This window comes from Pseudophryne corroboree, chromosome 7 (genome assembly GCF_028390025.1).
Source record: "Pseudophryne corroboree isolate aPseCor3 chromosome 7, aPseCor3.hap2, whole genome shotgun sequence".
In the NCBI taxonomy this organism is placed as follows: Eukaryota; Metazoa; Chordata; class Amphibia; order Anura; family Myobatrachidae; genus Pseudophryne; species Pseudophryne corroboree.
The window spans coordinates 416,348,881-416,375,914 of NC_086450.1; positions in this window are offsets into that span (position 1 = coordinate 416,348,881).

Genomic DNA, 27,034 nt, shown 5'->3' on the forward strand with positions numbered 1-27,034 from the left:
TCCAGTGTCGACGACGATGAGACTAGTGTACCCTCCAAATAGGTCCACCCGTTACATGATTGAGGCAATGAAAAATGTATTACACATTTATGATAATACCCCAGGTACCACATAAAAGGGTATTTTGTTTGGTGAGAGAAAACTACCAGTAGTTTTTCCTGCATCTGAGAAAATAAAATGAGGTGTGTGAGGAAGCGTGGTCTTCCCCCGGTAAGAAATTGATAATTTCTAAACGGTAATTGGCAGCGTACCCTTTCCCGCCAGAGGATAGGTCACGTTGGGAAACACCCCATAGGGTAGATACAGCGCTTACACGCTTATCAGAAAAGGTGGCACTACCGTCTCCGGATACGGCCGCCCTGAAGGAACCTGCTGATAAAAAGCAGGGGGTTACCCTGAAAGATATAGTCACACACTCGGGCATTATATTGCGACCAGCCATTGCTTCGGCATGGATGTGCAGTGCTCCCGCTGCGGGGTCAGATTCCCTGTCGGAAAATTACTATGGATAGGGACAATATTTTGCTGACAATAGAGCATATAAAAGACGTGGTCTTATACATGCGTGATGCACAGAGGGATATTTGCCGGCTGGCATCAAAAATAAGCGCTAGGTCCATTGCCGCCAGACGGGGGTTATGGACTCGGCAATGGTCAGGCGATGCCGACTCGAATCGGCACATGGAAGTTTTGCCCTATAAGGGGGTGAAACTGTTTGGGGATGGTCTTTCAGACCTCGTTTCCACAGCTACTGCTGGGAAATCGACTTTTTTGCCACAGGCTACCCCACAACAAAAGAAAGCACCGTATCATCAAGTACAGTCCTTTCGGCCCCAGAAAAGCAAGAGGGCTAGAGGCTCATCCTTTCTGCCGAGAGGCAAAGGTAGAGGAAAAAGCTGCAGCACACAGCTAGTTCCCAAGAGCAGAAGTCCTCCCTGCGTCCGGTAAGTCCACAGCATGACGCTGGGGCTGCTCAGGCGGACCCGGGTACGGTGGGGGCCCGTCTCAGAAATGTCAGCGCCCAGTGTGCTCTCTCACATGGATCCCTGGGTCCTTCAAGTAGTATCTCAGGGGTACAGGCTGGAGTTCGAGACGTTCTTCCCCCCGCCGTTTCCTAAAATCTGCCTTACCGGCACCTCCCTCTGCCAGGGAGGCGGTGTTGGTGGCTATTCAACACTATAATCACAACAAGTGATTGTCAAGGTGCCCCTCCTTCAGCAAGGAAGGGGTTACTATTCCACAATGGTTGTGGTACCGAAACAGAACGGTTCGGTGAGACCCATCTTAAAATTAAAATACTTGAACTTTTATATCAGAAGATTCAAGTTCAAGATGGAATCGCTCAGGGCGGTTATTACGAGCCTGGACGAGGGGGATTACAGGGTCTCCCTGGACATCAAGGATGCGTACCTGCATGTCCCCATTTACCCTCCTCACCAGGAGTACCTCAGATGTGTGGTACAGGACTGTCACTATCAGTTCCAGACGTTGCCGTTGGAGTTGTCCACGGCACCGAAGGTCTTTACCAAGGTAATGGCCGAAATGATGATACTCCTTCGCAAGAAGGAAGTTTTTATTATCCCGTACTTGGACGATCTCCTGATAAAGGCGAGGTCCAAAGAACAGTTGGTAGTGGGGGTAGCACTCTCTCGGGAAGTGCTACAACAGCACGACTGGATTATCAATATTCCAAAGTCACAGCTGATCCCGACGACACGTCTTCTGTTCCTGGGAATTATTCTGGACACAGACCAGAAAAGAGTGTTTCTTCCAGTGGAAGCACACGAGTCCTGAAAAAAAAATGGTAGCTTCGTACGAAGCATAATTCCATTCGGAAGGTTCCACGTAAGGACGTTCCAGTGGGACCTGTGGGACAAATGGTCCGGGTCCCATCTACAGATACAACAGCGGATAACCCTGTCGGCAAGAAACAGGTTGTCACTGCTGTGGTGGCTGCAGAGGGCTCATCTACTAGAGGGCCGCAGATTCGGAATACAGGACTGGGTCCTGGTGACCACGGAGGCCAGCCTTCGGGGCTGGGGTGCAGTCACACAGGGAAGAAATTTCCAAGGAGATTTAGCTTCACATAAATATTCTGGAGCTAAGGGCCATTTAGATTCTCCGATGGGCGACCTACACCCGGGAGAATGGGGACTTCTTCCAGAAGTTTTCCAAATGCGGGTAAACCGTTGGGAATGACCACGGGTGGACATGATGGCGTCCCGCCTCAACAAAAAGTTGAAAAGATATTGCGCCAGGTCAAGGAACCCTCCGGCGATCGCTGTGGACGCTCTAGTGACACCGTGGGTGTACCAGTCGGTTTATGTGTTTCCTCCTCTACCTCTCATACCCAAGGTACTGAGAATAATAAGAATGCGAGGAGTGAAAACCATACTCGTGGTTCCGGATTGGCCAAGAAGCGCTTGGTACAAGGAACTTCAAGAGATGCTGGCAGAGGACCCTTGGCCTCTGCCGCTCAGACAAGACCTGCTGCAGCAGGGACCCTGTCTGTTCCAAGACTTACCGCGGCTGCGTTTGACGGCATGGCGGTTGAACACCGGATCCTAAAGGAAAAGGGTATTCCGGAGGAAGTCATCCCTACCCTGATCAAAGCCAGGAAGGATGTCACCGCAAGACATTATTACCGCATTTGGCGGAAATATGTTGCTTGGTGTGAGGCCATGAAGGCCCCGAAGGAGGAATTTCAACTGGGTCGATTCCTACACTTCCTGCAAGCAGGGGTGACGTTGGGCCTCAAATTGGGGTCCATCAAGGTCCAGATTTCGGCTCTGTCGATTTTCTTCCAGAAAGAACTGGCTTCACGGCCTGAAGTTCAGACTTTTGTCAAAGGAGTTCTGCATATTCAGCCTCCTTTTGTGCCCCCAGTGGCACCTTGGGATCTCAATGTGGTTTTGGCATTCCTGAAATCACATTGGTTCGAACCACTTAAGACTGTGGAATTGAAATATCTCACGTGGAAAGTGGTCGTACTGTTGGCCCTGGCTTCGGCCAGGCGGGTTTCAGAATTGGCGGCTTTGTCTTGAAAAAGCCCTTATCTGATTTTCCAGATGGATAGGGCAGAATTGAGGACTCGTCCTCAGTTTCTCCCGAAGGTGGTCTCAGCTTTTCACTTGAACCAACCTATTGTGGTGCCTGCGGCTACTAGGGACTTGGAGGATTCCAAGTTGCTGGACGTAGTCAGGGCCCTGAAAATTTATGTTTCCAGGACGGCTGGAGTCAGAAAAACTGACTCGCTGTTTATCCTGTATGCACCCAACAAGCTGGGTGCTCCTGCTTCTAAGCAGTCTATTGCGCGCTGGATTTGTAGCACTATTCAGCTGGCGCATTCTGCGGTAGGATTACCGCAGCCTAAATCAATAAAAGCCCATTCCACAAGGAAGGTGGGCTCATCTTGGGCGGCTGCCCGAGGGGTCTCGGCTTTACAACTTTGCCGAGCAGCTACTTGGTCAGGGGCAAACACGTTTGCTAAATTCTACAAATTGGATTCCCTGGCTGAGGAGGACCTGGAGTTCTCTCATTCGGTGCTGCAGAGTCATCCGCACTCTCCCGCCCGTTTGGGAGCTTTGGTATAATCCCCATGGTCCTTACGGAGTCCCCAGCATCCACTAGGACGTCAGAGAAAATAAGATTTTACTCACCGGTAAATCTATTTCTCGTAGTCCGTAGTGGATGCTGGGCGCCCATCCCAAGTGCGGATTGTCTGCAATACTTGTACATAGTTATTGTTACAAAAATCGGGTTTTGTTGTGAGCCATCTCTTCAGAGGCTCCAATTGTTATCATACTGTTAACCGGGGTTCCTATCACGTGTTATATGGTGTGATTGGTGTGGCTGGTATGAGTCTTACCCGGGATTCAAAAATCCTTCCTTATTGTGTCAGCTCTTCCGGGCACAGTTCCTAACTGAGGCTTGGAGGAGGGTCATAGGGGGAGGAGCCAGTGCACACCAGATAGACCTAAATCTTTCTTTAGATGTGCCCAGTCTCCTGCGGAGCCGTCTATTCCCCATGGTCCTTACGGAGTCCCCAGCATCCACTACGGACTACGAGAAATAGATTTATCGGTGAGTAAAATCTTATTTTTCAAGGGACTTCTAAACAAAGGATCCCGACGAAATAAAGGGAACGACTGGATCACAAACCCGACCCCAGAACTGAAATACAGTTGGGTGTGCGAGGGTGACAACGGCTGGTGATATTTTTATTATTATTATTATTATTATTTCTCTAACATTCTAGATGATGCTGGGGACTCCGTAAGGACCATGGGGAGAGACGGGCTCCGCAGGAGACATGGGCACTTTAAGAAAGAATTTAGTTCCTGGTGTGCACTGGCTCCTCCCTCTCTGCCCCTCCTCCAGACCTCAGTTTGATTCTGTGCCCAGAGGAGCTGGGTGCTTTTCAGTGAGCTCTCCTGAGTTTGCTGATAGAAAGTTTTTTGTTAGGTTTTTTATTTTCAGGGAGCTCTGCTGGCAACAGACTCCCTGCATCGTGGGACTGAGGGGAGAGAAGCAGCCCTACTCTCTGAAGCTAGTTCCTGCTTCTTAGGCTACTGGACATCATTAGCTCCAGAGGGATCGGTACGCAGGATCTCACCCTCGCCGTCCATCCCAGAGCCGCGCCGCCGTCCCCCTCGCAGAGCCGGAAGACTGAAGCCGGGTGAGTATGAGAAGCAAGAAGACTTCACAGGCGGCAGAAGACTTCGTGATCTTCACTGGAGGTAACGCACAGCACTGCAGCTGTGCGCCATTGCTCCACACACCTACACATACTCTGGTCACTGTTAGGGTGCAGGGCGCAGGGGGGGCACCCTGGGCAGCATTTGGGACCTCATTCTGGCAAATAAACACATATATACAGCTGGGCACTGTATATATGTAGGAGCCCCCGCCAAAGAAATAAAATTTAAGCGGGACAGAAGCCCGCCGCCGAGGGGGCGGGGCTTCTCCCTCAGCACTCACCAGCGCCATTTTTTCTCCACAGCACGCTGAGAGGAAGCTCCCCAGGCTCTCCCCTGCTGATACACGGTAGAAGAGGGTTGAAAAGAGAGGGGGGGCACATAATTAGGCGCAAAAAAGTATATTAACAGCAGCTACTGGGTTAACATTAAGTTACTGTGTTATTCCTGGGTTATATAGCGCTGGGGTGTGTGCTGGCATTCTCTCTCTCTGTCTTTCCAAAGGGCCTCGTGGGGGAACTGTCTTCAGAAAGGACATTCCCTGTGTGTGTGGTGTGTCGGTACGCTTGTGTCGACATGTCTGATGTGGAAGGCTATGTGCGAGAGGAGCGGGAGCAAATGAATGTGGTGTCTCCGCCGACGGCGCCGACACCTGATTGGATGGATATGTGGAAGGTTTTAAATGATAATGTTAATTCCTTACAGAAAAAAGATTAGACAAGGCTGATGCATTGGGACAGTCGGGGTCTCAACCCGTGCCTGATCCTATGTCGCAGGGACCGTCAGGGTCTCATAAGCGCCCACTATCCCAAATTGTTGACACAGATACCGACATGGGGGTAAATTTACTAAGATTCGTATTTTCCCGTTTCAGGTCAAAGTTCAATCACGAATGACATCGAAAGTGTAAAACTGCAACTTTTTGAATTTGTTACGATGGATTTACTAAGCTGTCGTATTCGGGTTTTACTTTTCTTCCGATGTCGATGTCATTCGTGTTTTTTTTTGTGTTTTTTACGGCAGTGATTAGCAAAACACTGCCGACTTTTTTACAATTAATCTCGGCCGGATCTGTGTGATCCGTGCTGGGGTTCTATTTGTTTTTTTTTTTTAATTAAACACTGTAAAATTTTAAAAAAAAAATGCGTGGGGTCCCCCCTCCTAAGCATAACCAGCCTCGGGCTCTTTGAGCCGATCCTGGTTGCCGAAATATGGGAAAAAAATTGACAGGGGTTCCCCCATATTTAAGCAACCAGCATCGGGCTCTGCGCCTGGTCCTGGTTCCAAAAATACGGGGGACAAAAAGAGTAGGGGTCCCCCGTATTTTTAAAACCAGCACCGGGCTCCACTAGCTGGACAGATAATGCCACAGCCGGGGGTCACTTTTATATAGTGCCCTGCGGCCGTGGCATCAAAAATCCAACTAGTCACCCCTGGCCGGGGTACCCTGGGGGAGTGGGGACCCCTTCAATCAAGGGGTCCCCCCCCCCAGCCACCCAAGGGCCAGGGGTGAAGCCCGAGGCTGTCCCCCCCCATCCAATGGGCTGCGGATGGGGGGGCTGATAGCCTTTGTTGTAAAAGAAAAGATATTGTTTTTAGTAGCAGTACTACAAGTCCCAGCAAGCCTCCCCCGCATGCTGGTACTTGGAGAACCACAAGTACCAGCATGCGGCGGAAAAACAGGCCCGCTGGTACCTGTAGTACTACTACTAAAAAAATACCCAAAAAAACACAAGACACACACACCGTGAAAATAAGAATTTACTTACCGATAATTCTATATCTCGGAGTCCGTAGTGGATGCTGGGGTTCCTGAAAGGACCATGGGGAATAGCGGCTCCGCAGGAGACAGGGCACAAAAAAGTAAAGCTTTACTAGGTCAGGTGGTGTGCACTGGCTCCTCCCCCTATGACCCTCCTCCAGACTCCAGTTAGGTACTGTGCCCGGACGAGCATACACAATAAGGGAGGCATTTTGAATCCCGGGTAAGACTCATACCAGCCACACCAATCACACCGTACAACTTGTGATCTAAACCCAGTTAACAGTATGACAACAGAAAGGGCCTCTTAAAGATGGCTCCTTAACAATAACCCGAATTAGTTAACAATAACTATGTACAAGTATTGCAGATAATCCGCACTTGGGATGGGCGCCCAGCATCCACTACGGACTCCGAGAAATAGAATTATCGGTAAGTAAATTCTTATTTTCTCTATCGTCCTAAGTGGATGCTGGGGTTCCTGAAAGGACCATGGGGATTATACCAAAGCTCCCAAACGGGCGGGAGAGTGCGGATGACTCTGCAGCACCGAATAAGAGAACTCCAGGTCCTCCTTTGCCAGGGTATCAAATTTGTAAAATTTTACAAACGTGTTCTCCCCCGACCACGTAGCTGCTCGGCAGAGTTGTAATGCCGAGACCCCTCGGGCAGCCGCCCAAGATGAGCCCACCTTCCTTGTGGAGTGGGCTTTTACAGTTTTAGGCTGTGGCAGGCCTGCCACAGAATGTGCAAGTTGAATTGTGTTACAAATCCAACGAGCAATCGACTGCTTAGAAGCAGGTGCGCCCAACTTGTTGGGTGCATACAATATAAACAGCGAGTCAGATTTTCTGACTCCAGCCGTCCTTGCAATGTATATTTTTAAGGCTCTGACAACGTCCAACAACTTGGAGTCCTCCAAGTCGCTAGTGGCCGCAGGCACCACAATAGGTTGGTTCAGATGAAATGCTGATACCACTTTAGGGAGAAAATGCGGACGAGTCCGCAGTTCTGCCCTATCCGAATGGAAGATTAGATAAGGACTTTTATAAGATAAAGCCGCCAATTCAGATACTCTCCTGGCAGAGGCCAGGGCTAGTAACATAGTCACTTTCAATGTGAGATATTTCAAATCCACCTTTTTCAATGGTTCAAACCAATGGGATTTGAGGAAATCTAAAACTACATTTAGATCCCACGGTGCCACCGGAGGCACCACAGGAGGCTGTATATGCAGTACTCCCTTGACAAAAGTCTGGACCTCAGGGACAGAGGCCAATTCTTTTTGGAAGAATATTGACAGGGCCGAAATTTGAACCTTAATGGATCCCAATTTGAGACCCATAGATAATCCTGATTGCAGGAAATGTAGGAAACGACCCAGTTGGAATTCCTCCGTCGGAACCCTCCGATCCTCGCACCACGCTACATATTTTCGCCAAATGCGGTGATAATGTTTCACGGTGACTTCCTTCCGTGCCTTAATCAAGGTAGGAATGACTTCTTCTGGAATGCCTTTCCCTTTTAGGATCTGGCGTTCAACCGCCATGCCGTCAAACGCAGCCGCGGTAAGTCTTGAAAAAGACAGGGACCCTGCTGTAGCAGGTCCCTTCTCAGAGGTAGAGGCCACGGTTCGTCCGTGAGCATCTCTTGAAGTTCCGGATACCAAGTCCTTCTCGGCCAATCCGGAACCACTAGTATTGTTCTTACTCTTCTTTGCCGTATGATCTTCAATACCTTTGGTATGAGCGGCAGAGGAGGAAACACATACACTGACTGGTACACCCAAGGAGTTACCAGTGCGTCCACAGCTATTGCCTGTGGATCTCTTGACCTGGCGCAATATTTGTCCAGTTTCTTGTTGAGGCGAGACGCCATCATGTCTACAATTGGTCTTTCCCAACGGTCTATTAACATGTTGAAGACTTCTGGATGTAGACCCCACTCTCCCGGATGAAGATCGTGTCTGCTGAGGAAGTCTGCTTCCCAGTTGTCCACGCCCGGGATGAACACTGCTGACAGTGCTATCACGTGATTCTCCGCCCAGCGAAGAATCTTGGCAGCTTCTGCCATTGCACTCCTGCTTCTTGTGCCGCCCTGCCTGTTTACATGGGCGACCGCCGTGATGTTGTCCGACTGAATCAACACCGGCTTTCCTTGCAGGAGAAGTTCCGCCTGGCTTAGAGCATTGTAGATTGCTCTTAGTTCCAGAATGTTTATGTGAAGAGACTTTTCCAGACTCGTCCATACTCCCTGGAAGTTTCTTCCTTGTGTGACTGCTCCCCAGCCTCTCAGGCTGGCGTCCGTGGTCACCAGGATCCAATCCTGAATGCCGAATCTGCGGCCTTCTAATAGGTGAGCCTTCTGCAACCACCACAGAAGTGACACCCTTGTCTTTGGTGACAGGGTTATTCGCAGGTGCATCTGCAGATGCGACCCTGACCATTTGTCCAACAGATCCCTTTGGAATATTCTTGCATGGAATCTGCCGAATGGAATTGCTTCGTAAGAAGCCACCATTTTTCCCAGGACTCTTGTGCATTGATGTACTGACACTTTTCCTGGTTTTAGGAGGTTCCTGACCAGATCGGATAACTCCTTGGCTTTTTCCTCTGGAAGGAAAACCTTTTTCTGAACCGTGTCCAGAATCATTCCTAGGAACAGCAGACGAGTTGTCGGGATTAAATGGGATTTTGGAATATTCAGAATCCACCCGTGTTGTCTTAGCACCTCTTGAGATAGTGCTAAAGCTGTCTCCAGCTGTTCTCTGGACCTTGCCCTTATTAGGAGATCGTCCAAGTATGGGATAACTAATACGCCTTTTCTTCGAAGAAGAATCATCATCTCGGCCATTACCTTGGTAAAGACCCGAGGCGCCGTGGACAATCCTAACGGCAGCGTCTGAAACTGATAGTGACAGTTTTGAACAATGAACCTGAGGTACCCCTGGTGTGCGGGGTAAATCGGAACGTGTAGATACGCATCCTTTATGTCCAAGGATACCATAAAGTCCCCTTCTTCCAGGTTCGCTATCACTGCTCTGAGTGACTCCATCTTGAACTTGAACTTTTTTATGTAGAGGTTCAAGGACTTCAGATTTAGAATAGGCCTTACCGAGCCATCCGGCTTCGGTACCACAAATAGAGTGGAATAATACCCCTTTCCTTGTTGTAATAGGGGTACTTTGACTATCACCTGCTGAGCGTACAGCTTGTGAATGGCTTCCAACACCCTCTCCCTTTCGGAAGAGACGGTTGGTAAGGCAGACTTCAGGAAACGATGAGGAGGATCCGTCTCTAATTCCAACCTGTACCCCTGAGATATTATCTGCAGGATCCAGGGGTCTACCTGCGAGTGAGCCCACTGCGCGCTGTAATTTTTGAGACGGCCCCCCACTGTCCCCGAGTCCGCTTGAGAGGCCCCAGCGTCATGCTGAGGTTTTTGCAGGAGCCGGGGAGGGCTTCTGTTCCTGGGAAGGAGCTGCCTGTTGGTGTCTCTTCCCTCTTCCTCTGCCTCGTGGCAGGTACGACAAGCCCTTTGCTCTCTTATTTTTGTAGGAGCGAAAAGGCTGCGGTTGAAAGGTCGGTGCCTTTCTCTGTTGGGGAGTGACTTGAGGTAAAAAAGTGGATTTCCCGGCAGTAGCCGTGGCCACCAAGTCTGATAGACCAACTCCAAATAACTCCTCCCCTTTATACGGCAAAACCTCCATGTGACGTTTTGAATCCGCATCGCCTGTCCACTGTCGTGTCCATAAGGCTCTTCTGGCTGAAATGGACATAGCACTCACCCGAGATGCCAGTGTGCAAATATCCCTCTGTGCATCACGCATATAGATAAATGCATCCTTTATTTGTTCTAACGACAGTAAAACATTGTCCCTATCTAGGGTATCAATATTTTCAATCAGGGATTCTGACCAAACTACTCCAGCACTGCACATCCAGGCAGTTGCTATAGCTGGTCGTAGTATAACACCTGCATGTGTGTATATATTCTTTTGAATAACTTCCATCTTTCTATCTGATGGATCCTTAAGTGCGGCCGTCTCAGGAGAGGGTAACGCCACTTGTTTGGATAAGCGTGTGAGCGCCTTGTCCACCTTAGGGGGTGTTTCCCAGCGCGCCCTAACCTCTGGCGGGAAAGGGTATAATGCCAATAACTTTTTTGAAATTATCAACTTTTTATCAGGAGCAACCCACGCTTCATCACACACGTCATTTAATTCTTCTGATTCAGGAAAAACTGTTTGTAGTTTTTTCACACCATACATAATACCCTGTTTTACGGTATCTGTAGTATCAGCTAAATGTAACGTCTCCTTCATTGCCAAAATCATATAACGTGTGGCCCTACTGGAAAATACGTTTGAATTTCTACCGTCGTCACTGGAATCAGTGCCCGTGTCTGGGTCTGTGTCGACCGACTGAGGCAAAGGGCGTTTTACAGCCCCTGACGGTGTTTGAGGCGCCTGGACAGGCATTAATTGATTGTCCGGCCGCCTCATGTCCTCAACTGACTGTTTAAGGGAAGATAAACCATCACGTAATTCCACAAATAAAGGCATCCATTCTGGTGTCGACCCCCTGGGGGGTGACATCTGCATATTTGGCAATTGCTCCGCCTCCACACCAATATCGTCCTCATACATGTCGACACCACGTACCGACACACACCGCAAACTCACAGGGAATGCTCTAATGAAGACAGGACCCACTAGCCCTTTTGGGGAGACAGAGGGAGAGTCTGCCAGCACACACCACAAAGCGCTATATATACAAGGGATATCCTTATATTAAGTGCTCCCTTATAGCTGCTTTAATATATATATATATAGCCATTAATGTGCCCCCCCTCTCTGTTTTACCCTGTTTCTGTAGTGCAGTGCAGGGGAGAGACCTGGGAGCCGTTCTGACCAGCGGAGCTGTGACAGAAAATGGCGCCGTGTGCTGAGGAGATAGGCCCCGCCCCTTTTTCGGCGGGTTCTTCTCCCGCTATTTTTCCAGTCAGGCAGGGGTTAAATATCTCCATATAGCCCCTATGGGCTATATGTGAGGTATTTTTAGCCTTGTATAAGGTTTATATTTGCCTCTCAGAGCGCCCCCCCCCAGCGCTCTGCACCCTCAGTGACTGCCCAGTGAAGTGTGCTGAGAGGAAAATGGCGCACAGCTGCAGTGCTGTGCGCTACCTTATGAAGACTGAGGAGTCTTCAGCCGCCGGTTTCCGGACCTCTTCACGCTTCAGCATCTGCAAGGGGGTCGGCGGCGCGGCTCCGGGACCGGACTCCACGGCTGGGCCTGTGTTCGATCCCTCTGGAGCTAATGGTGTCCAGTAGCCAAGCAGCAAATCCACTCTGCATGCAGGTGAGTTTACTACTTTCCCCCTAAGTCCCACGTTGCAGTGATCCTGTTGCCAGCAGGACTCACTGTAAAGAAAAAAAAAACCTAAACTAAACTTTCTCTAAGCAGCTCTTTAGGAGAGCCACCTAGATTGCACCCTTCTCGTTCGGGCACAAAATCTAACTGGAGTCTGGAGGAGGGTCATAGGGGGAGGAGCCAGTGCACACCACCTGACCTAGTAAAGCTTTACTTTTTTGTGCCCTGTCTCCTGCGGAGCCGCTATTCCCCATGGTCCTTTCAGGAACCCCAGCATCCACTTAGGACGATAGAGAAAGTATAATTTTATTACATACATACACACATACATACATACTTACCTTATGTTCCCACGCAGGTCGGTCCTCTTCTCCAGTAGAATCCAAGGGGTACCTGTTGAAGAAATTATACTCACGAGATCCAGGGGTCCAGGGTCCTCGGGGAATCCAGGTGTAATCCACGTACTTCAAAAAAATAACAAAACGGACACTCGAGCCACGCACTAAAAGGGGACCCATGTTTGCACATGGATCCCCTTTTCCCGACTGCCAGAAACCCACTCTGACTGATGTCTAAGTGGGTTTCTTCAGCCAATCAGGGAGTGCCACGTTGTAGCACTCTCCTGATCGGCTGTGTGCTCCTGTCCTAACTGACAGGCAGCACACGGCAGTGTTACAATGTAGCGCCTATGCGCTCCATTGTAACCAATGCTGGGAACTTTCTTGCTCAGCGGTGACGTCACTTTAGGTCAACCGCAGGGCAGAAAGTTCCCATCATTGGTTACAATGTAGCGCATAGGCGCTACATTGTAACACTGCCGTATGCTGCCTGTCAGTGAGGACAGGAGCACACAGCTGATCAGGAGAGTGCTACAACGTGGCGCTCCCTGATTGGCTGAAGAAACCCACTTAGACAGAAGTCAAAGTGGGTTTCTGGCATTCGTGGAAAGGTGACCCATGTGCAAACATGGGTCCCCTTTCAGTTCGTGGTCGGGACACCGTTTTGTTATTTTTTTCAAGTACGTGGATTACCCCTGGATTTCCCGAGGAGCCTGGACCCCTGGATCTCGTGAGTATAATTTCTTCAACAGGTACCCCTTGGATTCTACTGGAGAAGAGGACCGACCTGCGTGGGAACTTAAGGTAAGTATGTATGTATGTGTGTATGTATGTAATAAAATTATACTTTCACGGTGTGTGTGTCTTGTCTTTTTTTGGGTATTTTTTTAGTAGTAGTACTACAGGTACCAGCGGGCCCGTTTTTCCGTCGCATGCTGGTACTTGTGGTTCTCCAAGTACCAGCATGCGGGGGAGGCTTGCTGGGCCTTGTAGTACTGCTACTAAAAACAATATCTTTTATTTTACAACAAAGGCTATCAGCCTCCCCATCCGCAGCCCATTGGATGGGGGGGGACAGCCTCGGGCTTCACCCCTGGCCCTTGGGTGGCTGGGGAGGGGGGACCCCTTGATTTAAGGGGTCCCCACTCCCCCAGGTTACCCCGGCCAGGAGTGACTAGTTGGATTTTTGATGCCACGGCCGCAGGGCACTATATAAAAGTGACCCCCGGCTGTGGCATTATCTGTCCAGCTAGTGGAGCCCGGTGCTGGTTTTAAAAATACGGGGGACCCCTACTCTTTTTGTCCCCCGTATTTTTGGGACCAGGACCAGGCGCAGAGCCCGATGCTGGTTGCTTAAATATGGGGGAACCCCTGTCATTTTTTTTCCCATATTTCTGCAACCAGGATCGGCTCAAAGAGCCCGAGGCTGGTTATGCTTAGGAGGGGGGACCCCACGCAATTTTTTTTTCAAAAATAAGCACTTTCCCACCCCTTCCCACTGATATACATGCACGGATCTCATGGATCCGTGCATGCCTATCCAATCACGAATATAAAAAAAAGGTCTGGTTTTTTTTAGCACTTTTTTACGAGTTGTAATTTTTCACGGCAGTGTTTGTTTGTTTTTTGCTTTGCACTTCTTAGTAAATGACCGAGATTCATACTTAAACAGCCGCGTTTTGACCGATGGTGTATTCATTCGTAATTTTTTACTTGGACTTGCAAAAAATTACAAATGCCCTCATCTCTGCCGTGATTAGTGTTTAGTAAATTACCGAGATGACACTTTGATGAAAAAACGGCATCTCGGTCAAAATCGGGAGCTTAGTAAATTTCCCCCATGGATTCTGACTCCAGTGTCGATTACGATGATGCAAAGTTACAGCCAAAGTTGGCTAAATCACTCCGATATATGATTATAGCAATTAAGGAGGTTTTGCACATAACAGAGGAAACCCCTGTCCCTGACACAAGGGTTTATATGTATAAGGGAAAGAAACCTGAGGTAACTTTTCCCCCCTCACACGAACTGAATGAGTTATGTGAAAAAGCTTGGGACTCTCCAGATAAAAAACTGCAGATTTCCAAACGGATTCTTATTGTCACAACTGAGGGCCTGAGCTGACAGGGGGAAGCCACAGTTGTAGGGGCTGGGGTGAAGCTAAACTTCGCAGGTTTTATCAGACCCCTGGACATACGAGTAGGATGTAGAAAGGTTGCCCGAAGGCGTGACCATGACAACCAGGATTAAAAGTCAATAAGTATTTATTAACAGAACTCCATGTAATCACAGCAGTAATAAGTCAATGAAGATACAGCAGATTTGGTAAAAACAGTTCCTGGAGAACTACGGGTTGGCAACGGCCACAGGGTACTGGTAGCAGTAGGTACAGTTCTTAATGTCCCAGAGATGGAATGTCCTTACCAGACCCGTCCGTAGTATGAGATATAGCCATGGAACACACCAGCAGATGTTTCACTGGAAGCTGGTAACACTGTAGTTGAGGTAGCTGCTGAGGACGCTGGATGGAACCAGCCAGGTGTTAAGACATGGAGTAGATGCTGGATGGAACCAGCCAGATAGTAGAATGAAGCTAGGGAGCGAAGATGTAGAAACCAATGGTTTGCAGGTAACGGATGGTATGCAGGTAACTGATGGTATGCAGGTAATAGCTGGAAAAGCATCGGCTCTTTAAGATAGCTGATCACTGCTGGAAGCTGACCGCTGGAAGCAGATGAGACTGTAGCCGGAGACTGGAGCAAACACAGGAGACTGTAGAGTCAGGCTGCACCGCAAGATGGTAGGCTGGTGCGGGTCTCTTAGTGGAATCTGGAAACAGGAGCTGGAACCTGAAATAGAAACAACCATAGGAGAGAGAGAGACTGGAAACAAGGTTTGACAACCAAAGCACTGACGATTTCCTGGTTCAGGCTCAATCCCTTTATACCCTTAGGTATGCAGGGATTGGATGAGCAATTAGGCAGACTTCAGCGGAGCTATGGATTGGAGGACAGGATCATGTGACTAGAACTAAGATGGCTGCGCCCATACCGGCCAGTGGAGGGAAACCTTGTTTGTAACACCACATGGAGATTCCTCTGTAATGGCGGCGGTGAACACAGAGAACGCCGACTTGCGTCTCAGACCTCCAGCGCGGACGGCCGCGGCCACAGTATATGAGGAGTGCCACATAACCTGCAATGCATTGAGAATACCAAGACGATGCCCGAGGCCCCGCCGGCTGGTGACGCCATGCCAGTCGCCCGGGCACTGGAAGGACAATATCCGCGGATCAGCAGAGATGAGACATGACATATGAATGCTAGCAACACAGCTGGGAACCGGGCCTAGGACGCTGGGCCAGCCTCAGGAGACACCTGAAAGGTAAATAATGGCGTCCAGATACCTGGATCGTGACACTTATGGCGTATCCTTTCCCGCCAACGGACAGGTTACGATGGGAATCCTCCCCTAGGGTGGACAAAGCTTTAACTCGCTTATCCAAAAAGGTAGCCCTGCCGTCCCAGGATACGGCTACCCTCAAGGATGCTGCTGATCGCAAACAGGAGGGTACCCTGAAGTCCATTTATACACATTCAGGTACCTTGCTCAGACCGGCAATCGCGTCGGCCTGGGTCTGTAGTGCAGTAGCGGCATGGACTGATACCTTATCAGAGGAGTTTGATACCCTAGATAGGGATACTGTTTTATTGACCCTGGGGCATATTAAAGACGCTGTCCTTTATATGAGAGATGCTCAAAGAGACATTAGTCTGCTGGGTTCTAGAATAAACGCTATGTTGATTTCTGCCAGAAGGGTCCTGTGGACTCGGCAATGGACAGGTGATGCCGACTCAAAACGGCATATGGAGGTTTTACCTTACAGGGGTGAGGAATTGTTCGGTGAAGGTCCATCGGACCTGGTCTCCACAGCTACGGCTGGAAAGTCAAATTTTTTGCCTTATGTTCCCTCACAGCCTAAGAGAGCACCGCATTATCAAATGCAGTCCTTTCGTTCACAAAGAAACAAGAAAGTCCGAGGTGTGTCCTTTCTTGCCAGAGGAAGGGGCAGAGGAAAGAAGCTGCACAATACAGGAAAGAAGCTGCACAATACAGCTAGTTCCCAGGAACAGAAGTCCTCCCCGGCCTCTGCAAAATCCACCGCATTACGCTGGGTCGGAGTCGGGGCCAGTGGGGGCGCGTCTTCGGAATTTCAGCCACATGTGGGTTCACTCCCAGGTGGATCCCTGGGCAATAGAAATTGTGTCTCAGGGTTACAAGCTGGAATTCGAAGAGGTGCCTCCTCGCCGTTTTTTTAAATCGGCCCTACCGTCTTCCCCCCTAGAGAGGGAGATAGTGTTAAATGCAATACAAAAATTGTATCTTCAGCAGGTGGTGGTCGAGGTTCCCCTCCTTCAACAGGGAAGGGGGTATTATTCGACCATGTTTGTGGTTCCGAAACCGGACGGTTCGGTCAGACCCATATTGAATTTAAAATCTCTGAACCTATACTTGAAGAGGTTCAAGATGGAATCGCCAAGAGCGGTCATCGCCAGCCTGGAAGGGGGGGATTTTATGGTGTCACTGGACATAAAGGATGCGTACCTTCATGTCCCCATTTATCCACCTCATCAGGCGTACCAAATTTTGCGGTACAGGACTGTCATTACCAATTTCAGACGTTGCCGTTTGGTCTCTCAACGGCTCCGATGATTTTCACCAAGCTAATGGCGGAAATGATGGTGCTCCTGCGCAAGCAGGGTGTCACAATTATCCCGTACTTGGATGATCTCCTCATAAAAGCGAGATCAAGAGAGCAGTTGCTGAACAGCGTATCTCTTTCACTGAAAGTGTTACAACAACACGGCTGGATTCTCAATATCCCAAAGTCGCAGTTGGTTCCTATGACTCGTCTGCCCTTCTTGGGCATGATTCTGGACACGACCCAGAAAAGGGTTTATCTTCCGATAGAAAAAGCCCAGGAACTTATGACTCTGGTCAGGAACCTTTTGAAAACAAGACAGGTGTCCGTGCATCATTGCACTCGAGTCCTGGGAAAGATGGTGGCCTCATACGAGGCCATTCCCTTTGGCAGGTTCCATGCGAGGACTTTCCAATGGGATCTGTTGGACAAGTGGTCCGGATCACATCTACAGATGCATCGGTTGATCACCCTGTCCCCCAGGGCCAGGGTGTCACTCCTGTGGTGGCTGCAGAGTGCTCACCTTCTCGAGGGCCGCAGATTCGGCATTCAGGATTGGATCCTGGTGACCACGGACGCAAGCCTCCGCGGTTGGGGAGCAGTCACACAGGGAAGAAATTTCCAGGGTCTTTGGTCAAGTCAAGAGACTTGTCTGCACATCAACATCCTGGAACTAAGGGCCATATACAACGCCCTACGTCAAGCGGAGGCCTTACTTCGCGACCAACCAGTTCTGATCCAGTCAGACAACATCACCGCAGTGGCTCATGTAAACCGCCAAGGCGGCACAAGGAGCAGAGCGGCAATGGCGGAAGCCACCAGGATTCTTCGCTGGGCGGAGAATCATGTAAGTGCACTGTCAGCAGTGTTCATTCCGGGAGTGGACAACTGGGAAGCAGACTTCCTCAGCAGACACGACCTACACCCGGGAGAGTGGGGACTTCATCCAGAAGTCTTCGCACAGATTGTGAGTCGGTGGGAACTGCCACAGATAGACATGATGGCGCCCCGCCTCAACAAAAAGCTGCAGAGGTATTTTGCCAGGTCAAGAGACCCTCAGGCAGTAGCGGTAGACGCCCTCGTGACACCGTGGGTGTTCCGGTCCGTCTATGTATTTCCTCCTCTTCCTCTCATACCAAAGGTGTTGAGAATAGTAAGAAGAAAAGGAGTGAGAACAATCCTCGTTGTTCCAGATTGGCCACGACGGACCTGGTATCCAGATCTGCAGGAAATGCTCACGGAAGATCCGTGGCCTCTTCCTCTAAGGCAGGACCTGTTGCAACAGGGTCCCTGTCTGTTCCAAGACTTACCGCGGCTGCGTTTGACGGCATGGTGGTTGAACGCCGGAAACCTAGCGGAAAAAGGTATTCCGGTGGAGGTTATCCCTACGCTGATAAAGGCTAGGAAGGAAGTAACAGCAAAACATTATCACCGTATATGGCGAAGATATGTTTCTTGGTGTGAGGCCAGGAATGCTCCTATGGAAGAATTCCATCTGGGCCGTTTCCTTCACTTCCTACAAACTGGAGTGGATTTGGGCCTTAAATTAGGCTCCATTAAGGTCCAGATTTCGGCCCTATCCATTTTCTTTCAAAAAGAATTGGCTTCTATCCCAGAAGTTCAGACTTTTGTTAAGGGAGTACTGCATATTCAGCCTCCGTTTGTGCCTCCGGTGACGCCTTGGGACCTTAATGTGGTCTTAGGCTTCCTAAAGTCACACTGGTTTGAACCACTGAAAACGGTGGAGTTGAAATATCTCACTTGGAAGGTGGTCATGTTATTAGCTCTGGCTTCGGCTAGGCGAGTGTCGGAATTAGCGGCTTTATCACATAAAAGCCCCTATCTGGTTTTCCATATGGATAGAGCGGAATTGCGGACACGTCCTCAGTTCCTGCCAAAAGTGGTTTCATCCTTTCATATGAACCAACCTATTGTGGTGCCTGTGGCTACACGGGACTTAGAGGAGTCCGAGTCCCTTGATGTGGTCAGGGCTTTGAAAATGTATGTAGCCAGGATGGCTAGAGTCCGAAAAACAGAAGCACTGTTTGTTCTGTATGCAGCCAACAAGCTTGGCGGCCCTGCTTCAAAGCAGACTCTTGCTCGCTGGATCTGTAACACGATTCAGCAGGCGCATTCTACGGCAGGATTGCCATTACCTAAATCGATCAAGGCCCATTCCACTAGGAAAGTGGGCTCTTCTTGGGCGGCTGCCCGAGGGGTCTCGGCACTACAGCTGTGTCGAACTGCTACTTGATCGGGTACAAACACCTTTGCAAAATTCTATAAGTTTGATACCCTGGCTGAGGAGGACCTCATGTTTGCTCAATCGGTGCTGCAGAGTCATCCGCACTCTCCCGCCCGTTTGGGAGCTTTGGTATAATCCCCATGGTCCTTACGGAGTCCCCAGCATCCTCTAGGACGTTAGAGAAAATAAGATTTTACTTACCGGTAAATCTATTTCTCGTAGCCCGTAGAGGATGCTGGGCGCCCGTCCCAAGTGCGGACTTCTTCTGCAATACTTGTATATAGTTATTGCTTCAATAAGGGTTACGTTATTGTTGCATCGGGCGTGAACTGATGCTATGTTATTGCCATACTGTTTACTGGATTGTTATCACAAGTTATACAGTGTGATTGGTGTGGCTGGTATGAATCTTGCCCTTGGATTAACAAAAATCCTTTCCTCGTACTGTCCATCTCCTCTGGGCACAGTTCTCTAACAGGTCTGGAGGAGGGGCAGAGAGGGAGGAGCCAGTGCACACCAGGAACTAAATTCTTTCTTAAAGTGCCCATGTCTCCTGCGGAGCCCGTCTCTCCCCATGGTCCTTACGGAGTCCCCAGCATCCTCTACGGACTACGAGAAATAGATTTACCGGTAAGTAAAATCTTATTTTTTATTATTATTATTATTATTATTATTATTACTTAATTTTTTTATATACGGATGGGTCCACATTTATCTTGATCTTTAATAGGATTAAGAGACTGGCCAGTCGGACTTAATTCCCTGCTGTAATGACTTAATCCCCTGCTGTATTGTTCGAGAACAATAGCCGAAGGGTTTTATGCTAATAAGTCATGTTGTGCCTATGCGCAGAAAACTAGTCTAGATAACCGGGGACCCATCTGTAGTATGTAAAGAAAAGAAAAAAAATCCAGCTAGATGAATCCGGTGTACCTTCAATATCCATCACTCGTTACGGTCTTTCTGTTCCTATTATAAAGGTGGAAAGCACTGAGCAGCGCTCTCTGGGATGAGGCTTCAAATATTAAAAGCACTTACCAAGAGCTTATTATGCGTGCACAAACTATAATAAGATCAGCGCTAGTTTGGGTGACTCCCGGGTATGCGTTTCCTGTTTAGTTAAAGGCGCTCAACACGGGAGCAAAGTTCCGCCAGGTCAAGCTCTGACAAAGCTTTCAAAAGAAATGTCAAAATCCCGCAAACAGCAGTCAAAGGGGCTGAGGGATTATCAAAGACCATGGAGGTATTCTGATTTAACTTAATCCCTCCTGCGCAAGCATTATGCAATGTGAGCAAGGCGTTTCGGAGAACCCTCCCCATCTTACACGAAGGAGGATGAGGGTCTTATTATAGATGAAAGGGTGAGATAATTGAGTCTGCCTTAGATCAGGAGCTTAGATTCCCTTATAAAAGCGGTTATGTAGATCCTACGCTTCCTGACGTAAGGAGTTCAGGAACCAGAGAGTTTTCGATTTATTCGTATCCCTCTCCTCGTTGACAAATGTCACCTATGCCTAACGGGACCGCCTTAAAGGATATGACATGTCGCAGGGTGCACACTGCATTAAAATCACATTTTATAACAGCACATTTGTCGCATGGGTAAGAAAGTAGCCTGGAGGAAATTTCTCAGTTAGCGGAGCATATTCGAAAATCAGCGACTTATATGTGCCAGACTTCAAGGGTCGCTAGTAGAATAGCGTCCCGCAACTCGATTTCGGCCATTTCCACTAGAAGAATTTTATGGCTCAGAGAATGGCTAGTGGTCTACGATTCCAGGGAGTAGAGGCTATTCCATTTTGGGGGTTAGATGTTATTTTATGAGTTCGACAGGTGTATTTTGCAGGCAACTACAGTGAAATCTACCGTTCTACCTATTTCTTACTCAAGCACCACTTCACATGTTAGAGGAGGTTGCTCGGGACCAGTGTTTAAGTTCATTCGATCGCTGTCGTACCTAGCCAGAAGACAGTCGACACCAGAAAAGCAGGACAAACCCATGACATGACGGTCTCCCTGCTCACCTGGGGTCCACCTTGGGGACGTCTGGGCCAAAACATCACGAGATGTCTGGGTCAGCAAGATATTTCCCAGGGTTACAGGATAGAGTTACAAGAGTGTACACTCAGGCTGTTTATTAGCAGTGCGAGGGCCTAGGGTGCCCGTTGCGAGCAGGGGCGTTACAGAAGGCAAATTCAAAGACTCCTACATACAAAGGTTTAAGTCGTCAGTCCCTGACCCTCAATGAGGAACGGGATTTTATTCAAAACTTTGGGTAATGCAAACTACCTTCATAATCCGATTTGGACCCCTCACCAAGCTTACTTAAGATTTGCGCAGTGTGGGATCACTACCGAATCAGGGTCCTGCCATTCGGTCTATCATCAGCCCCAAGAATCTTTATAAAGAGCATAACAATAGTGGTGACAGGATTGAGACAGTTGAGGGTCACGATCATACCTTCTCAAGACGATCTACTGATATAGACCTCATCTCAGAAACAGCTGATAAAGGATGCTCAGCATCTCATCAAAGTCTCATTCAACATGGGTGGATTGTGAACTTCCAGAAATCCAACCTCATGCTAACTCAACGGATTCAATTCCTCTGTCTCATCTTGGACACTATACAATTGAGAGTATTCCTACCAGAGCACTAGATCCAGGACCCACAAAGGTTAGTGGCTCAGGTACTAAGGACACAGACGGTTTCTCTACACCTCTGTGTGCTACTTCTCGAGAAGAGGGTGGCGTCATTCACAGCTCTCCGGTATGGCAGACTTCATTCCTGACCATTCCAGATGAAACTCATTGCTCAGGGAGCAGATTCGCACTGGCTTCTACATCGAAGAATCCAACTTCCACCACACATACGAACCTACTGATTTGGTGGTCGTTGCAAAAGAATCTCACAGCATGCAAGAGATTCGGCATTTGAGATTGGAGGATCCTGACAACGGACGCCAGTCTCGGAGGTTGGGATGCCGTCCTAGTGGTACAAAGTCCTAACGGTTTGCAGATTCAGGATGGAATAAATCCAGTCAGTTATTGCGGGCTTAAAACATGAAGGGCAGCCTGCCCAAAAACATTCTCGAACTGAGAGCAGTTTACAATGCGCTTCTCTTAGCCGCAGACCTAGTCATGGGTCAACACTTAAAGATACAGTCGGACAATGTCACGACGACTGCTTGCATAAACCATCAAGGGGGAACAAGGAGCAGGATGGCGTTAATGGAAGCCACAAAGATCTTGTTGTGGGCAGAAAGGCCAAACATCATCCTCTCGGCAGTGTTCATTCCACGGTGGAAAACGGGGAAGCAGATGATCTCAGCTGCCAGGACATGCATCCGGGAAAGTGGTGCCTACATCCACAGATTTTCGACAGGGTGGTGAGGAGATGGGGTCTACCTCTAGTCAATCTAATGGCGTCTCGGCGAAACCATCAGCTGCCCAGATCTGAGTCCAGGACAAAATATCCAGCAGCAGAAGGAGTGGACGCAGTAACACTTCCTTGGTGTTACAGGAGGGTTTTTATTTCTCCACCTTTCCCACTCATACCCAGGGTTCTGAAACGGTTGAACCGAGAATGAGTACGGGCAATTCTAATTGCACCAGATTGGCCCCACTGGAGTTGGTACTCAGTCCTGCGAGGGTTACTGGTGGAAGATCGTTGGCGATTACCTCAAAGGGAGGACCTGCTATCTCAGGGACTGTTCCAACACCAGACCTACATAGGCTGCGTTTAACGGCGGGGCTATTGTAAGAAACAGAGGGATACCAAGAATGACCGTTCCTACGATAATTACCACTAGGAAGCCGGTCACAGCCATGCACTACTACAGGATTTGGAAGATGTATATGGACTGGTGTCAAGAACGTGGGTGGAATTCGACGAACTTCCACTTATCCAGACTTCTGCTATTCCTTCAGACCGGTCTAGATATAGGACTAAGGCTGGGCTCTTTGAACGTTTAAATTTCGTCTCTCTCCATCCTATGTCAACAAGCGGTTAGCATTCTTGCCAGAGGTTCAAGCCTTTTTACAGGGGGTTCTGAGGATACAACCCCCTTTTCGCCCTACAAATGCGCCATGGGACTTTAATTTGGGTTGGAATTTTTCAGATCTCCAACGTTTGAGTCGTTAGCAAGAACAGAGCTGAACTATCTCTTTTGGAAGGTCACGTTATTGCTTGCCTTGGTTTCGGCCAGGCGGGTTTCTAAGTTGGGAGCCCTATTGTGTAAGAGTCCTTTGAATGTCTCATGGGGTTAGAGCAGAACTCCGTACAAGAACAGGTTTCCTTCCTAAGGTGGTTTCGGGGTTTCACGTAAGCCAGCCAATTGTGGTCCCATCTTTTCAGAGTCTCGCAGATGGGGAAGTGTCCTTGGATGTTGTCCGAGCTTTACGGGTATACGTACAAGTTACGTCGGCCTTCAAAATGTCGGACCATTGTTTGTTCTTTATGATGGGCCAAAGAGGGGTTGACCAGCATCTAAGCAGCTTTTGTCTAGATGGATTCGACTTGCCATTTGGCAAGCTTAGGGTTCCTGTGGCAAACAGGTTCCGGTTCAGACGGGTGCTCCTACCAGATCAGTGGGTGCCTCGTGGAGGGCCATCAGAGGTGTTTTTACTACTCAACTTTGCAGAGCGGCGACATGGTCCTCAGCCCACACGTTCGCGAAATTTTACAAGTTTGATGCCTTTGCGTCCGGACACTCTAAGTTCGGACGTTTAGTTCTGCAGACCACTGACAGCACCCCCTTCCTGGGGGATAACTTTGGGACGTCCCCTACTGTATATGACTCCAGTGTCCCCTAGTGGATGAAAGAGAAAAGAGGATTTTGGTACTTACCGCTAAATCCATTTCTCTGAATCCTCTAGGGGACACTGGACGCCCGCCTCGGTGCTGTCAACCTGCTGTGTTCAAGGTTCTTGTTCAAAAAGTTCGTGCAAACAGCGTTGGTTTTTCTGTTAAGAGTTTTTTGGAAGCTGTTTGATATGTTGTACGGTTCGGTTCCTCGCCATGTGCTCTAGTTTCATGTCTTGCTCTCTCGGTCAAATTTTCCAAACTGAGGGATGAGGGATGTGAAGGGGGAGGAGCCGGCTGTGCAGACAATGCTAATTTTTAGATTATGCCACACCTCCGGTTGCAAGCTTCACACCCCCTACTGTATATGACTCCAGTGTCCCCTAGAGGATTCAGAGAAATGGATTTATCGGTAAGTACCAAAATCCTATTTTATATATATATAATATATATATATATATTAGTGATGTGCACCGGAAATTTTTCGGGTTTTGTGTTTTGGGTTCGGTTCCGCGGCCGTGTTTTGGGTTCGAACGCGTTTTGGCAAAACCTCACCGAATTTTTTTTGTCGGATTCGGGTGTGTTTTGGATTCGGGTGTTTTTTTCAAAAAACCCTAAAAAACAGCTTAAATCATAGAATTTGGGGGTCATTTTGATCCCATAGTATTATTAACCTCAATAACCATAATTTCCACTCATTTCCAGTCTATTCTGAACACCTCACACCTCACAATATTATTTTTAGTCCTAAAATTTGCACCGAGGTCGCTAGATGGCTAAGCTAAGCGACACAAGTGGCCGACACAAACACCTGGCCCATCTAGGAGTGGCACTGCAGTGTCACGCAGGATGGCCCTTCAAAAAAATACTCCCCAAACAGCACATGACGCAAAGAAAAAAAGAGGCACAATGAGGTAGCTGTGTGACTAAGCTAAGCGACCCTAGTGGCCGACACAAACACCTGGCCCATCTAGGAGTGGCACTGCAGTGTCACGCAGGATGGCCCTTCAAAAAAATACTCCCCAAACAGCACATGACGCAAAGAAAAAAAGAGGCGCAATGAGGTAGCTGTGTGACTAAGCTAAGCGACCCTAGTGGCCGACACAAACACCTGGCCCATCTAGGAGTGGCACTGCAGTTTCACGCAGGATGGCCCTTCAAAAAAATACTCCCCAAACAGCACATGACGCAAAGAAAAAAAGAGGCGCAATGAGGTAGCTGTGTGACTAAGCTAAGTGACCCTAGTGGCCGACACAAACACCTGGCCCATCTAGGAGTGGCACTGCAGTGTCACGCAGGATGGCCCTTCAAAAAAATACTCCCCAAACAGCACATGACGCAAAGAAAAAAAGAGGCGCAATGAGGTAGCTGTGTGACTAAGCTAAGCGACCCTAGTGGCCGACACAAACACCTGGCCCATCTAGGAGTGGCACTGCAGTGTCACGCAGGATGGCCCTTCAAAAAAATACTCCCCAAACAGCACATGACGCAAAGAAAAAAAGAGGCGCAATGAGGTAGCTGTGTGACTAAGCTAAGCGACCCTAGTGGCCAACACAAATACCTGGCCCATCTAGGAGTGGCACTGCAGTGTCACGCAGGATGACCCTTCAAAAAAATACTCCCCAAACAGCACATGACGCAAAGAAAAAAAGAGGCGCAATGAGGTAGCTGTGTGACTAAGCTAAGCGACCCTAGTGGCCGACACAAACACCTGGCCCATCTAGGAGTGGCACTGCAGTGTCACGCAGGATGGCCCTTCAAAAAAATACTCCCCAAACAGCACATGACGCAAAGAAAAAAAGAGGCGCAATGAGGTAGCTGTGTGACTAAGCTAAGCGACCCTAGTGGCCGACACAAACACCTGGCCCATCTAGGAGTGGCACTGCAGTGTCACGCAGGATGGCCCTTCAAAAAAATACTCCCCAAACAGCACATGACGCAAAGAAAAAAAGAGGTGCAATGAGGTAGCTGTGTGACTAAGCTAAGCGACCCTAGTGGCCGACACAAACACCTGGCCCATCTAGGAGTGGCACTGCAGTGTCACGCAGGATGGCCCTTCAAAAAAATACTCCCCAAACAGCACATGACGCAAAGAAAAAAAGAGGCGCAATGAGGTAGCTGTGTGACTAAGCTAAGCGACCCTAGTGGCCGACACAAACACCTGGCCCATCTAGGAGTGGCACTGCAGTGTCACGCAGGATGGCCCTTCAAAAAAATACTCCCCAAACAGCACATGACGCAAAGAAAAATGAAAGAAAAAAGAGGTGCAAGATGGAATTGTCCTTGGGCCCTCCCACCCACCCTTATGTTGTATAAACAGGACATGCACACTTTAACGAACCCATCATTTCAGCGACAGGGTCTGCGACACGACTGTGACTGAAATGACGGGTTGGTTTGGGCCCCCACCAAAAAAGAAGCAATCAATCTCTCCTTGCACAAACTGGCTCTACAGAGGCAAGATGTCCACCTCATCATCATCGTCCGATTCATCACCCCTTTCACTGTGTACATCCCCCTCCTCACAGATTATTAATTCGTCCCCACTGGAATCCACCATCTCAGGTCCCCGTGTACTTTCTGGAGGCAATTGCTGCTGGTGAATGTCTCCATGGAGGAATTGATTATAATTCATTTTAATTAACATCATCTTCTCCACATTTTCTGGAAGTAACCTCGTACGCCGATTGCTGACAAGGTGAGCGGCGGCACTAAACACTCTTTCGGAGTACACACTGGAGGGAGGGCAACTTTGGTAGAATAAAGCCAGTTTCTGCAAGGGCCTCCAAATTGCCTCTTTTTCCTGCCAGTATACGTACGGACTGTCTGACGTGCCTACTTGGATGCGGTCACTCATATAATCCTCCACCATTCTTTCAATGGTGAGAGAATCATATGCAGTGACAGTAGACGACATGTCAGTAATCGTTGGCAGGTCCTTCAGTCCGGACCAGATGTCAGCATCAGCAGTCGCTCCAGACTGCCCTGCATCACCGCCAGCGGGTGGGCTCGGAATTCGTAGCCTTTTCCTCGCACCCCCAGTTGCGGGAGAATGTGAAGGAGGAGATGTTGACGGGTCGCGTTCCGCTTGACTTGACAATTTTCTCACCAGCA